This window comes from Beta vulgaris, chromosome 3, assembly GCF_026745355.1.
Source record: "Beta vulgaris subsp. vulgaris cultivar EL10 chromosome 3, EL10.2, whole genome shotgun sequence".
NCBI lineage: Eukaryota > Viridiplantae > Streptophyta > Magnoliopsida > Caryophyllales > Amaranthaceae > Beta > Beta vulgaris.
The window spans coordinates 33,034,681-33,050,615 of NC_079204.1; the positions used below are offsets into that span (position 1 = coordinate 33,034,681).

At 36.8% G+C, this 15,935-nt stretch overlaps 1 long non-coding RNA gene across 1 annotated transcript; it reads right to left on the reverse strand.

Annotated features, from left to right (window-relative positions):
* Positions 1–523: 523 nt before the first annotated feature.
* LOC125495872 (uncharacterized) lies at positions 524–14,589 on the reverse strand. Its single transcript, XR_008968566.1, has 3 exons — positions 13,328–14,589; positions 13,080–13,241; positions 524–689 (listed from the first exon to the last, which is right to left on the reverse strand). It is a non-coding gene; the product is annotated as an uncharacterized LOC125495872 (long non-coding RNA).
* Between the last annotated feature and the right edge of the window lie 1,346 nt (positions 14,590–15,935).

Here is a 15,935-nt window from a genome sequence, read left to right on the forward strand (position 1 = left end):
TGGATATCTATCTCTCTCCTTAGCTTAATTGATGTGCCTCCCCCTTATGTTGCAACTATAACAAAATAGAGGAAGTATAACAAATAAAAACAGCTATTTGATGCTGAATACCCAAGAGAGGAGAGAGATTAAATCAAGAAAAGATGCAGGGAACCAGGATATTGCAATAAAAACACTAACAATTATGAAGAAAATTAGTCAAGTGAGCTAGAACCTGTACATATGAGTTCCTCTATCTTATCATGGGTAGGGTGGGTAAAAATAAGGGGAATATAGCCACATCAGTTCTCGTCAAGGCATGTTGATTACATGGTTGCCAAATAATTATAAAACAAGAACCCTTCTGGAAGGATCCATTATCATTGTTAAGGCCAACATAATTTTTATGTCACTCATTTTCTTTTCTTCAAAGCTTTTAGTACCATATGTACAATTATGTTACACAATTGCTATAGATAAACAATGAGAGCGAGACATTTAAACAAAGAGTGATGTCAAAAACAAAAGAAACTTACTAATACTTCAGCTTTGATATTTGGTTACGCAAGGTAACCTTTTTCTCGAATGTCTCTGCATCAGCCGTCAGTTGAGTTTCCTCATATGCCCGAATGTCAACACCGACAGCTTCACTGAAATCTTTGTAGATGCAATCAACATAGAATGGAGGATGATAGAGTAAGAAGAAAAATCTTCAAGGAATTCAACAAGAGGGGAACATAGCAGATTGATCGGACCATTTTTCCCTTTTTTGTGGCAAAAGAGGAATTTGAAGCTTCCGACCAAAAATTCATCACTCTCTAAAATAAAGACTAGGCCTTAATTCATACTGCTTGAATTGTTATAATAATGATTCTGTAAATTTGCATTTTCTGGGCATGAATAACAAATTAGTTCAATCCTTTAAAGTTTCTGTTTTGAGATTACAGTAGCATCAAAGACGAAAGGCTGCTTATATGTTATCTACATTATGTTTCTTTAAGATAACTTCATGAAGATACAAACAGTAATCAACTCTATTCCTACCATCAATAGACATTTTTATTGATGTTCCTGACTTTCTGTAGTGTCGATTCTTTGCAGTTTTACCTTATTCAGTGTACAAGAATGGTATGGGAATGCAAACTTCTAATTGTAATGTTAAAATAGCCCAAAAGTATACCACTTGCAGGTACCAATTCGCCTTTTTCGGATTGCAGTTCAGGGGTTTAGTGATTCAGATAACTCCCATTCCTGGAGTATATCAGATATACATGCTCCATTAGGGAAGACGAGACTCTTGGTTTTCTACCGGTGTTGCTCAAATGCAGGTGGCCACGTCATGCCACGGGTGTTCCACAACACAGAGATAGCAGCATTAACCTGATAAATGGAAAGCAATAGATTAAATTCGTAGAATGGAGACAGACAGTGCACAGAAAGATTCCTCTCGATAGAGAATGACTCTTTGAGTTTTAATTAATAAGTAGGAAAATAAGATTGTGGGATGCAAAATTCACCTTGTCTCCTCATTGACTGTAAATAATTACTTAGTCCTGCTGCCCCTCACCCAAAAATAAAAAGTACTACTATTCATGACTGGAAGAGCACACTGAGTGGATGCGAAAAATAGTCATGTGAAACACACTAGGGAAAATAAGTAGTTTCTTGCAAAATTACAGGTATCATATTATATAATGACTACTTTATGATGAAAGATGTTATTTCACTATTTTGATAATGACATATAATTAATGCTTATATTTTATTAGTTTAAATCGATTTTTAGTTTCCTTGTTAGAAGTAACTTGTTTATGTCGTAGTTCTAGCTCTCTAGTTTGTTTTTGTTTTGTTTATTTTATTTATCTAGTTTTAATACGGTTAAAAGTCTTTAGGATTCACAAATAAAATGGTAAATACTTTATGAAGGTTTGATTAAGTGTTTAATCAAGTTTAAAATTATTTAATATTTATTTGTGTTATCCGGTTTATATTATGGTTATAACAAAAATATATGAAGATTCCATAATATTTGTTTAGTGAGATGTATGCGCAGCATTGGTGTTTTCCTAGAAATAAGGAGCCGCCAAACATTAACCAAAGCTATCGCGCCAACAAAGTGAACGTTGAGGTAGTTCCTAGAATTTAGGAACCACAACAACCTAGCTATATGTGAGGCGTGTGATCATGGAGAAGTGGTTGAGATCATGGAGAAGATCGTGGAAGCTCAACTAACTCAACTGCCAACGGAAAGATTACAACGAACAAAATGGAGAAATGGCTAAGAGTATGTGTGTTCATGGAGAAGAACATGTAGAAGATCGTGGAGAAGAATTCGAGAAAATCGGTCTCTACAAATAGATGTTTATAACGGATCTCTTAAATAACTTTAGAATTTTATGTAATATTCTTAGTGAAAGTTTGCTCGGTTTTTCTTCTTCTTAGACATTGATGTATTATAGATTGGGTTGAGAGAATTAAAATTTGTAATCGTTCTTGAGAGAAAAAGAGAAAGAGAAAGAGAAAAGACTTCGAGTGAAGCCAAGGGAGAAGTTAATTGTTCAGGGGAACAGGCTGACTGGGAACAAGTTCCTAGAGGAACAAGTTGGTCCGAGTTTAGGTTGTACAAAGAGAGTCTTTTGGCCTAAATGATTAAAGAGAATTGAGTCAAAATCCCTAGTGCAAGGTTTTTCTTCCTATTGGGCCTAGGAAGTTTTCCTTGTAAAAATCCTGTTCCTAGTTCTTTCTTTATTCATGCAATTAGTTCCTTCTTACTTATTCATTCTTTTATTTCCGCAAAAAGTTTGAAAATCTCTCCAACTACAATTCACCCCCCCTCTTGTAGTTCTAAGTGTTCGTCCAAGACTAACAATTGGTATCAGAGCCTAGTTCCTCCAAAATCAGTTAACACTGAGGAGCTAGTTCCTGGAAATGATGAACACATCAGGAGAAAGATTGGAAGAAGGTTACTCAACTCAGCGTCCACCCATGTTTAATGGCAAGTATTACCCATACTGGAAGAATCGTATGGAAATCTTCATCAAGGCCGAAAACTATCAAGTTTGGAGAGTAATAGAGATTGGTGACTTCGAAGTCACAGAGAAAAATGAAAAAGGTGAAGACTCCCTAAGCCTCTCTCCAAATTTGATAAAGAGACTTCGACAAAATGGAGATGAACAACTTGGCAAAGAAAATTCTTCACTGTGGTCTTGGTCCCCATGAACACAATCGAATCATGGGATGCAAGTCAGCCAAGCAAATGTGGGAACTTCTTCAAGTTACTCATGAAGGAACAAGCGAAGTCAAGCGATCGAAGATTGACATGCTCATGCACAAATATGAGCTATTTCAAATGAAACCTAAGGAGTCTGTTCAAGAGATGCTCACAAGATTCTCCAACATCATAAATGAGCTTGAATCTCTAGGAAAGATCATCATCCCCGAGGAACAAGTACGTAAAGTTCTACGAAGTCTTCCTCAGGATGAAAAATGGATGGCAAAGGTCACTGCCTTGCTCGAAACTAAAGATTTCACCACATTCAATATCGAGCAACTTTCCGGTTCCTTGTTAACTCATGAAATCCATCTAGGAACTCATGAAGTTGACTCTAATAGACCTAAGGCCTTGGCTCTCAAGTCCGATGATCTGGAGGATTCAGATACTGATGATGAAGAAGCAGCACTGATCGTGAAAAGATTCAAAAAGTTCTTCAACAAGAACTACAAAGGGAAGAACAGGAAAAAGCCTGGAAAGTTAAGCTGTCACAAGTGTGGAAGTCCGGATCACTTCATAAAAGAATGCCCTCTCTGGGAAAATGAAAAAGGCAAAAGGCAAGTACAAGGAGAAGGGAAAGGAACAACAAAAACCTTTCTCAAAAGTTGATATGAGAAGGGCCATGGTAGCTGCCTGGGGAGAATCCGACTCAGACGAGGAGCAGGAACAACCAGAAGAGGAGACATCACACTTATGTCTCATGGCAAAAACAGACGAAGAAGAAGACTTGCCAGACAACAAGGTACGCATAAATGTTATAGAAGAAGAGTTAAAAGAACTTTCAAAGAATCAACTAATAAAACTACTTTTGGAAACCTTAGATGACTACAAGGCAATTTGTGTTAGAGAAGAAAATTTAGAAAAAGCCTTGGAAGTCACCAAAGGCATTCAAATTGGTTTAATAGTGAATGCAAACATTGAAGAAAGATTCTTTGAAGTCTTTGATGAAAACCGACGTATTCGAGAAGCTTTTGAAAATGCTAAAAATGAAAACTACTTCTTGAATATGGAAATGGCTGAATTGAAACTATTTGTTCCTGAAGGAACCAGTTCCTCTATAAATACAAGATCCGAGTTCGAAAAATTAAAATTCGAACATGAAAAAGTTTTGAGTAAATATCTTGTACTTAAAGAGAAAATGGAAGCTTCAAGAACGACTCTTCCTGATCCACAAGTTGGATACAAAAATATAAAAATGAAGGAAGAAGTGGGCTAGGTTTCAATCACAAGAAGAAAAACAAAATGAAAAAATATGTTGATCTTCCAAGCAGCCGAATATGCTCTTACTGTGGGAACAGTGGACACTTAGTCTGACTGTTCCTCCGAGAAGAACATATTGAAATGAATACCCACTTAATCAAACAAGTTTGGAAAGCTAAGAGAAAAATTAGCCCAACAGAGGAACCCAAGTCAAACTGGGTTCCTACCACTGACTGATTGCTTTAATGTAGGCTAAAGTGAGGGGGAACAACCTGTGGTACCTCGACAACGGTTGTTCTAAACACATGACAGGAGATAAAGAAAAATTCCTCTCGCTTTCAGCCTATGATGGAGGAACTGTGACCTTTGGAGACAATCTTACCGGTAACATAGTTGCAATCGGGAAGGTAGGAAAGTCTAAGTCACATTCCATAGACAATGTATTTTTGGTCGAGGGTTTAAAACATAATCTGCTTAGTATTTCTCAATTTTGCGACAAAGGGAACAGTGTAAATTTTACTGATGAACATTGTATAGTAAGCAATACAGGAACAGGTACCAAAATTCTAGAAGGAACAAGGAAAGGGAACACCTATTGTTGATCTCAACCTTGTTCCTAGGAACAATCTAACATGTTTAAGTGCCGTTGATAATGAACCACTTCTTTGGCATAAAAGATGTGGTCATGCAAGCATGACATTACTCCAGAAGCTAAGTGGTAAGGACTTGGTGATTGGATTACCAACTATCAAAGTCTCAAACCATGAAGTTTGTGGACCCTGTGCAAAAGGTAAACAAGTTAGATCCTCGTTCAAGTCAAAGAAAATGGTAAGCTCACAAAGTCCCCTTGAATTGATTCATATGGACTTGTGTGGCCCTGTTCGAATCCAAAGTCGATCTGGTAAGAGATATGTACTTGTAATAGTTGATGATTTTTCAAGATACACTTGGGTTATTTTTCTTCATAGCAAAGATGAAACATTTGACGAATTTGTTAACTTTGCTAAAAGAACTCAAAGAATAAGTGGTTTTAAGATTAAGCACTTGCGTTCTGATCATGGTAGAGAGTTTGAAAACTCAAAATTTGATGAGTTTTGAGGCATGAAGGTCTTGATCATAACTTCTCAGCTCCTAGAACCCCACAACAAAATGGTGTGGTAGAACGGAAGAATCGCACTTTGGAGGACATGGCAAGAACAATGATAATAGCAAGCAATCTTCCGAAAAATTTCTGGGCCGAAGCAGTGAATACGGCATGCTATATTATCAATAGAGTCATGCTAAGACCTATCATCTTAAAGACCCCTTATGAGCTACTTAAAGGAAGAAAACCCAATATCTCATACTTTAGAGTCTTTGGTTTAAATGCTTTGTACATAATAATGGTAAAGACAATTTAGGAAAGTTTGATGCTAGAAGCGATGAGGCTGTTTTTATTGGATATGCCTTAAGTAGTAAGGCATATAGAGTTTACAACAAACGAACAATGTGTGTTGAGGAAAGTATCCATATTTTTGATGAAACTAACTCACTATAGGAACTAAGTCATGAAAATGACTTTGAAATAGGACTGACTCATATTGAGGAGTCAGTAAACTTGATGAGGAACTAACACCTGCAGGTAACGACAAAAAGCATATTTCTGAAGAAGAGATAGTGTTCCTGATCCTGTTATACAGGAGGAACAGGCACCAGAAATTCATCCAGAACGAAGAATGAAGCTCCTCAAACTGGAGGAGCAGAGACAAGAAGATTGAACCAAACGTGGAAACACTTAAAATCCCATCCATTGGATTTAATAGTAAGTGATATTGAAAAGGGAACTCAAACGAGATCCCAACTGAAAAATTTCTGTGCTTTCCATGCCTTTTTGTCTATGACAGAACCACGAGATCACAATGATGCCCTACTGAGTCTGACTGGATAAACGCCATGCAAGAGGAACTAATGAGTTCCAGAGGAACAAGGTCTGGCACCTGAGACCAAGCCTAAGAACCAAAAGGTAATTGGGCTAAAATGGGTCTTCAGGAACAAGCTAGACGAGCATGGAACAGTCATAAGAAACAAAGCCAGACTCGTAGCCAAAGGGTACAATCAACAAGAAGGTATTGATTTTGATGAAACCTTTGCCCCTGTAGCAAGAATAGAGGCAATAAGAATTTTGATTGCCTTTGCATCATTCATGGGTTTTAGGTTGTACAGATGGACGTCAAATGTGCCTTTTTAAATGGATATTTGATTGAAGACGTCTATGTGGAACAACCTCCTGGTTTTGAAAACCCGGATCTTCCAAATCATGTCTATAAGCTAGATAAAGCTCTTTATGGGCTTAAGCAAGCTCCTAGATCATGGTATGAAAGACTTTCAAAATTCTTACTTTCTAATGATTTTATAAGAGGCAAAGTTGATAGGACCCTGTTCCTTCGATCCAAAGGAACAGACATCCTAGTGGTTCAGATTTATGTGGATGATATAATTTTTGGTGCAACTAACGAATCTCTTTGTAAAGAATTTGCTGAGTTAATGCGTAGTGAATTTGAAATGAGTATGATGGGAGAATTAAACTTCTTTCTTGGTTTGCAAATCAAGCAAACTGAAAGAGGAACAATGATCCATCAACAAAAATACGTAAAAGAGTTATTGAAAAAATATGGAATGGATCAAGCAAAAACAAACCATACTCCTATAAAAGGTACAAGGTATAGATGAGGATCAAAGTGGTAAGTCCGTAGATCAGAAACTCTATAGAGGTATGATTGGCCTTACTCTATCTAACTGCAAGTAGGCCTGATATATCCTTTAGTGTTGGTTTATGTGCAAGATTCCAATCAAATCCTAAGGAATCCCATTGACAGCTGTTAAAAGGATTCTTAGATATTTGAAAGGAAGTGATGATCTTTGCTTGTTCTATCCTCGAAGTGACATCTTTGATCTTGTAAGCTATTCCGATGCTGACTATGCTGAGACTTGGTGAATCGCAAAAGCACATCTGGTATTGTCCAGTTCCTAGGATCAAGCTTGGTTTCTTGGAGCTCAAAGAAACAAAACCGTTGCTCTTTCCACAGCAGAAGCTGAATACGTGGCGCTGCTGCATGTTGTTCTCAAGTATTGTGGATCAAGCAACAGGTACGTGACTTTGGCATAAAATTCAAGTGTGTTCCTATATTTTGTGACAATACTAGTGCTATTTGTATTTCGAAGGATCCAGTTCATCACTCTAGAGTCAAGCATATTCACATTAGACATCATTTCCTAAAAGACAATGTAGAGAAAGGGTTAGTCAAAGTTGATTTCTGTCCTACTGAAAATCAAATAGCTGACATATTGACTAAACCTCTATCTAGGGACAGGTTTGAAAAGATACGCTTGGAACTAGGAATGATAAAGATTGTTTAAATAGGCCATGATGTGGTTTCCCCCCAATTGTTTCTTACTAAGTATGTACTGCAATCTTCATGAATTAATTTTCATACACCTAGGGTCAAGTATAAGGACTCACATATGTCTCTGAATATTACCCTTAGTGTCCTTACACATATTCGGTATGCTTGTAGTTTGTATATTATGGACAAAAATTTTATCATATGCAAGAGTAAATTTTTTTTCAAAATTTCCTTGTTTCTTTTTCTTTTCACACCTTCCGTCCAAAAATAAACACATCACTCTGAATTATGCCCAAAATTAAGCGTTCAATTAATCTAGAGTTAAGAGGAGTAACTTCATTAATTGCCTTCCGAAAACCCATAAACCGCTTCATTAAACCATCCTTCCACTTCTTTTACACGGATCATGATTACTTTATAAACCTAACACATCAAATCACTGACCCTTCACTATTTCTCACACATCAACTCAAGTCTCTCTCTCTCTCCTAATTCTCATCTTCAACCTCACAAAACCTCTGTCAACATGTCTTCCAAAACTCAAACCTCTGATGCACATGCAAAATTACCGAAAGAGAAACACCATCTCCTGAAGAAGAAAGTGCTCAAGATATCCAAGAATGACGCAGATTCTTCTGGGTCAAAAACGGCATCTTCTTCACCAATTTCTCTCTCCCCGAAAAAGGAAGAGATGATCATGAAATTGAAACGAACAAGAACAAGAACTTGTGTACCTACAAAAAGAGGTAAGAAACAAAATCTTCACAATTTCTTGTGGGTTTTGTGTAGACATTGCATGGTGCAAAAAGTCTAAATGGAATGAGTTGTTGAAAATTTTAAAATTTCAGAAGTGGTTGAAAATTGTTAGCATAGATGAGGGTCTTTAGAAAAGGAGATGAAAGATTTTGTTCTGGGTTTGCAATAACAGAGGGTGTGTGTGTGTCGCTTGTTAATGGGTCAGTTGTTACAATCACTGAGAAGAAACTTGGGGACTGGTTTGATATTCCAAATGAGGGTTATAAGGATTACATTAAGGGTAGGGCTAAGTTAAACATAAATGGAGTCACTAATGCCAAAATTCTTGCCTTCTTTAACGGCCATTCTAATGCTTTATCTTTAGATCAAAAGGAGTTGTCTCCGTTTCATAAGCTGCTGTTTCAGTTGGTTTGGCGTTTTATTTTACCTCGCTCTCCAAAAGAACCCAGGCAAGCCTAATGGATCTTTCCATTATGTATTGCCTTGCTGAAAACATCAAAATCAACCTTCCCTCACTGATAATTGCCCATCTCTCTCACTGCATTACCCACAACACCAAAGTGGGTTATGGTAATCTTCTGTCCTATGTCTTCAAACGATGCAAGGTTAAACTCCTTCCAGCCCCTCCTTTTCTCTTGAGCCGAAAATTATCTTACAAAAGAAACTTTATCTAGACTAGAGTTTGAGGTTGGTGAATGGGAAGCTAGAGTGGAGAGAGAAGAAACTCCGGTTAAGGTTGAGGTAGGGAGTAAAAGAAAGTTGGATGAAGAAGGGGTTGCCAGTGGGTCTGTCAGAAAAAGCCAAAGGTTGGCTGGGTCCAAGTTCCAGAAGGAACAGGATCAAGGTGAAACTGTCTTTATTCACCTAGATTCTGATCATGTCCTTCTACTGCGTGGATTTCCCTTTACTTTCTACAACTGGACTTAACAAGATGCTCCGGGAAGATTCAGGATTCTTTGACCCTCCTACACACCGAGATCAATGCAATCGAAGCTACCGTTCATGTTCTGGACTCTCAGCAGCAGGATCAACTACTTGCACTCAAGAATGCTGATACTGGGATCAGGAACAAGGTGGATGGTGTGCTTTCTAAGATAGATTCGTGGTCTCTCTCTCTTCAAACGAACCAAATCCTAACTTCTCTTATCTTTGGCTACTTTGAACAATTTTTTTGCTGTAATTATTAAACACTCTTTTGGATTCTACTTTCTTATGTCCTTGAGACATATGAAGTTCCTTTAATATTTTCTTTGCTTTCTTCATTTTCTTTCTCATTACTCTGCATATTGATTGATTTTTGCTGTCCCTAAAACTTCTTTCTGCTTGCCTATTATGCTTGTGTGTTTGGATGGCTAATATTATGAGATATCTGTTTGAGCAACTTGCTTGGTGCCTAGACTGTTGACTCTCTAGTGCTGCAGGTACAACATTTGGTTTTGATAATGACAAAGGGGGAAGAGATAGTGTGTGTCCACAAAAACAAAATTTTATCATAGTTCCTTGTATTTCTGCTTGTCTCTGTTCCTACCTATGTTGCTCCTGTTCCCAGTCTGTAAGTTGTTTACACTAGTTAGTTTGGATATTTGTGTAGTTATTTATTTTTTCTATGTAGTTTAGAGTTGCTTTTCAAACAAAAAACAAAAACCTTAAATTTTTTTTAATTAATTGTCATAATAAAAAGGGGAATATTGTTATTTCACTATTTTGATAATGACATATAATTAATGTTTATATTTTATAGTTTAATTCGGTTTTTAGTTCCTTGTTAGAAGTAACTTGTTTATGTCTTAGTTCTAGTTCTCTAGTTTGTTTTTGTTTTGTTTTTATTTTATTTTCTAGTTTTAATACGTAAATGCTTAGGTTCACAAATAAAATGGTAAATACTTTATGAAGTTTGATTAAGTTTTAATCAAGTTTAAAATTATTTATTATTTATTGTGTTATCCGATTTATATTATGGTATAACAATGAAATATATGAAGATTCCATAATATTTTGTTTAGTGAAGTATGCGCAGCATTGTTTTCCTAGAAATAGGAGCCGCAAACATTAACCTAAGCAGCGCCAACAAAGTGAACGTTGAGGTAGTTCCTAGAATTTAGGAACCACAACAACCTATATATGTGAGGCGTGTGATCATGGAGAAGTGGCTGAGATCATGGAGAAGATCGTGGAAGCCCAACTAACTCAACTGCCAACGGAAGATTACAACGGACAAAATGGAGAAGTGGCTAAGGATCGTGTGTTCATGGAGAAGAACATGGAGAAGTCGTGGAGAAGAATCGATAAATAGGTCTCTACAAATAGATTTTGTAAGATCTTTTAGAATAACTTTCAGAATTTTTATGTAATATTCTTAGTGAAAGTTTGCTCGGTTTTTCTTCTTCTTAGACATTGATGTATTATAGATTGGGTTGAGAGAATCAAAATCTGTAATCATTCTTGAGAGAAAAAGAGAAAGAGAAAGAGAAGAGAGAAAGAGAAGAGAGAAAGAGAAAAGACTTCGAGTGAAGTCAAGGGAGAAGTCCACTATTTAGGGAAAACAGGCTGACTGGGAACAAGTTCCTAGAGGAACAGAGTTGGTCCGTTTAGGTTGTACAAAAGAGAGTCTTTTGGCCTAAAAGTGATTAAAGAGAATTGAGTCAAAATCCCTAGTGTCAAGGTTTTTCTTCCTATTGGCCTAGGAAATTTTCCTTGTAAAAGTCCCGTGTTCCTAGTTCTTTCTTTGTTCATGCAATTAGTTCCTTCTTATTCATTCTTTTATTTCCGCAAAAAGGTAGAAAATCTCTCCAACTACAATTCACCCCCCCCCCCTCTTGTAGTTGCTTAAGTGTTCGTCCAAGACTAACAAAAGAAGGCCATCAATCCACTGGCATACTTTCCAGATTGCAAAGATAGAATGAAGTGGGAACACAAAATCAAACTTTGTTATATGAGGTAGATGGCCCATGATCAGAGAAAACATCGAATATCATCATGTGAATTTATCCCCAAGTAGTAAATGCATGTTCTAATAATTCATGTACCATCAAAGGTTAGCACCAGTGGCATACATATTGAGGAGGCCCAACATAATTCATAACTTTCCAAATATAAGAAACAACATATTCTAGAAGAAATGCCGAAAAAAAACTCAGTTGACTACATCACTACCCTACTGTTATGTGTAAAAATTTTCCAAGCTGGGTACATATAAAAAACAAGAGAGGAAAACTCAGGTCTGCAGTAAGTTTGAAATGTTTATGAATTTATCCCTTTACAACAGCAAGAATTAAGAAAAAGATAACTCTTTTCCATGTGTTACCATAAATGAGTCCTTGTATTGACAACCGATTGATCTCTTTGCAAATCATAAACAGTCAGGACTTCAATACAAACCTGCTCAATATGCATAGGTCATTACTCATTACAATTACATTAATTCTACGAAAAAGTATCGTCACAAAATCCAAAAGTCACAGACATATCAGTAAGAATGTTGTTGGTCACAGTCCACACACCAGCTATGGGTCGGGTCTTCCATTTTCAACAATGTTTAAAATTTAAAGTCATCATTTGACAACTTTTTTTACATCTAATCACAATTGTACAATACCAAACATCACATAATACTGATTAGTCAAATGGCTTTTTCCAGTATGGCATCCTAGAAATATAAGGTACGTCTATGAAAGATAAATCTTCACCTACTTGGTTGTACTTGTGAAATAAAACAATGTAAAGAGCTTCCGCACAGGGTCATAGTTTCTCAGTCCACTGCACCATGTCCTGTTCATGATGAAAGCCTTCATGATTTTGGCTCCATTCTTCCAAATCACTTGCTGATAAAACAAAATACTTGTGTGATGTCACAACCTTAGCTAGATGCCCAAAATATATTGAAATTAATGGCCAACTATAAAGAAAGACCATACAAGAACAGCAAAAGTATGTAGTCTAAGTAGGATCGGTGCGTGTTTTAGCCCATTTAGGCATTTTTTTTTCCTTTTTGGAGCGAGTAGAATTTCCAGCAAAACATAACAGGAAACAAATAGTGATACATCCACCTACATATGAAATTCAAGTTCGACAAGTAACTTCACTCTTTATACAACTTCACCACTAAGAGTTCCAATACATGCTTTATTTAGGGATGGGACTACACTTAACAAATCTAGTCAAACGATCAATCTAATGAAGCAGAAGGAAAAGACACATGACAAACAAAGAAATTCAAGCCACAAAGATCAGTAGCATCCCAATTGGTGCACCTAAGTTGTTATTGTGCCTAATAACAGAATCAGTGGGAGTACAAGATATAAAAAGAGAGAACAATTTATAAGAATTCTTGTATGAATATTCTAAACAGAAAATTCTAAGAATCCTTGTATGAATATAGAGGTGCATTCTCTCATCTATCAAAGTTACTCAGGCATTGACTCCATTATCAGTCAGTGTACTATATATAGAAGGAATGGAGTGAACTAACAAGTGTATAGGATATGACTTACCCCATGTTCCTCATCCTTCACCACCCTCTTTCCTCTTAATTTGTTTAGACGAACAAAGATGTTCATCTCTGGTTGATCACCTTGATATTTTTTTTTTCCACAAAGAAGAAATCATGGTCATCAACACGCATTGGCCAACCTATTGAAAAACAGTCAGGCGACCTGCATGCATATAATCACAAAAATATTAATAGATTAAGATAAAGAATTGAGAGTTAAAAAAACTCAAAGAATTTAAGTCCAAGCACCTCAGATATAACCCGGTAAAGTGGGCTGACAACTTTGGTAAGAAATGAGTCGTTGTCGTTCCCTCCTCCATATACTGGCATACCTTCTCCCATGTCATCAAGCTAACAACATCAGTTAACATGCTATGCAACTCATATGCCATCTGAACAAGAAATAAAATTTCAAAAATTGAGTTACATCGTCTATAGACAGGACATATCAGTTTTAAACAAATACATGCATTACCTTATAGCTGATCTTCTGTTTACAAACCTAGATCAACTAAATTAAACAAAAGAGGGGATGAGTCGGACGATATCATTGAATTGATCATCATACAAGTCAAAAGGAAATCAAATTGTTGGAATGGCACGTAGGACAATTTATCATGTAAATGAAGTAGAAAAACTTACAGCACAAGAAATACATAAAACCTAATGACTTTATAATTTCACTGTGGTTTCGATACGATATAACGACACTAATAGAGAAATCGTCAAAGCTTTTCTACAATAATACAGAAAGACGATCACATTGTAATTTCTTCAAAGTAGACAATAATAGAAAATTTTGACAGGCACCAGAATACAGAAGAATACATCCAGGTAATTTACATTACAGACAATAATTCACTCAAATTCACATTTCACTGAATGTACTTTGCTTAGAATTCGTATCTAAACTGATCAAACACTAAAAATAACAAGAAATCGCTAAAAGAGCAGAGCTGGGGTTTGACATGTGAGGAGAAACTTCATAGATACGTAGTTACCTCTAGCATCTTCTGAGAAAACGCAGGGGGAGGTCAAATGATTGCGCAGGTAGCCAGGTACAATTTCGACAACAAAGAGAAGATCAAATCCTAAACCTTAGATCTAAAAGTAAGTCAAATTCGATTCAAAAACAATCGCAAGAATCTCGCAAAAACCCTAGAAATCGAGAAAAAATAGATTAAAAAGAAATTTACCTACCACCGTGAGAGAAGGAGAAGAGGATGCTGGTTGTGTCTGTCACTCCATCATCAAGGAGTCGTGGTGATTGTCCGTCGTGACGTCGTCTGCTCTCGCATTAGGGTTTTGAGTTGGGTCTTGGGAAGAGGGCGATGTGTGAATGAGAGATACGAGAGTGACGAGGGAATTGGGATGGGTTTTCGTTTGCTGGTTGTTTCCGTCAGAACACGAGAAACCGGAGAGGGGACCCCCATGAATGGAAGAGGGAAGATGGAAGGAGAGAGACTGAGAGAGATGGAGAGAGGGATTCAAGTTCTAGGAAGAGAGTAAATGCGGGTGCAACACTTAGAAGGAGGGAGTTTTGGGCCCAAAAGAATACTTTTGTGCTCCATTTTTCGGCCCAATCAGAGCACTTAAGGTTCTTTTTTATTTTTAAAAAAGAAACGAAGACCATGTGCTCCGTTTTCAAGCTCAATCCAAGCAGTTGATAAGTAGCACAAGCATTTTTTTCCACTAGTGTGGGATCTCGTTTGAGTTCCCTTTTTCCATATCACTTACTATTAAATCCAATGGATAGGATTTTAAGTGTTTCCAAGGTCTTGGTTCAAATCTTCTTGTCTCTGCTCCTCCAGATTGAGGAGCTTCATTTGTCTCGTCTACAGGATGAATTTCTAGTGCCTGTTCCTCCTGTATAACAGGATCAGGAACAGTTATCTCTTCTTCCGAAATATGCTTTTGTCGGTTCCTGCAGGTGTTAGTTCCTCATCAATGTTTACTGACTCCTCAATACGAGTCAGTCCTATTTCAAAGTCATTTTCATGACTTGGTTCCTGCAGAGAGTTAGTTTCATCGAAAATAACATGGATACTTTCCTCAACACACATTGTTCGTTTGTTGTAAACTCTATATGCCTTACTACTTAAAGCATATCCAATAAAAACAGCCTCATCGCTTCTAGCATCAAACTTTCCTAATTATCTTTACCATTGTTATGTATAAAGCATTTACAACCAAAGATTCTAAAGTATGAGATATTGGGTTTTCTTCCTTTAAGTAGCTCATAAGGGGTCTTCAAGATAATAGGTCTTATCATGACTCTATTGATTATGTAGCATGTCGTATTCACAGCTTCAGCCCAGAAATTTTTCGGAAGGTTGCTTGCAATTATCATTGTTCTTGTCATGTCCTCCAGTGTGCGATTCTTCCGTTCTACTACACCATTTTGTTGTGGGGTTCTAGGAGCTGAGAAGTTGTGATCAAGACCTTCATGCCTGCAAAACTCATCAAATTTTGAGTTTTCAAACTCCTTCCTACAATCAGAATGCAAGTGCTTAATCTTAAAACAACTTATTCTTTGAGTTCTTTTAGCAAAGTTAACAAATTCATCATATGTTTCATCTTTGCTATGAAGAAAAATAACCCAAGTGTATCTTGAAAAATCATCAACAATTACAAGCACATATCTCTTACCAGATCGACTTTATATTCGAATAGGGCCACACAAGTCCATATGAATCAATTCAAGGGGCTTTGTGTGCTCACCGTTTTCTTAGATTTGACAAGGATCTAACTTGTTTACCTTTTGCACAGGGTCCACAAACTTCATGGTTTGAGACTTTGATAGTAGGTAATCCAACTACCAAGTCCTTACCACTTAGCTTCTGGAGTAATGTCATAC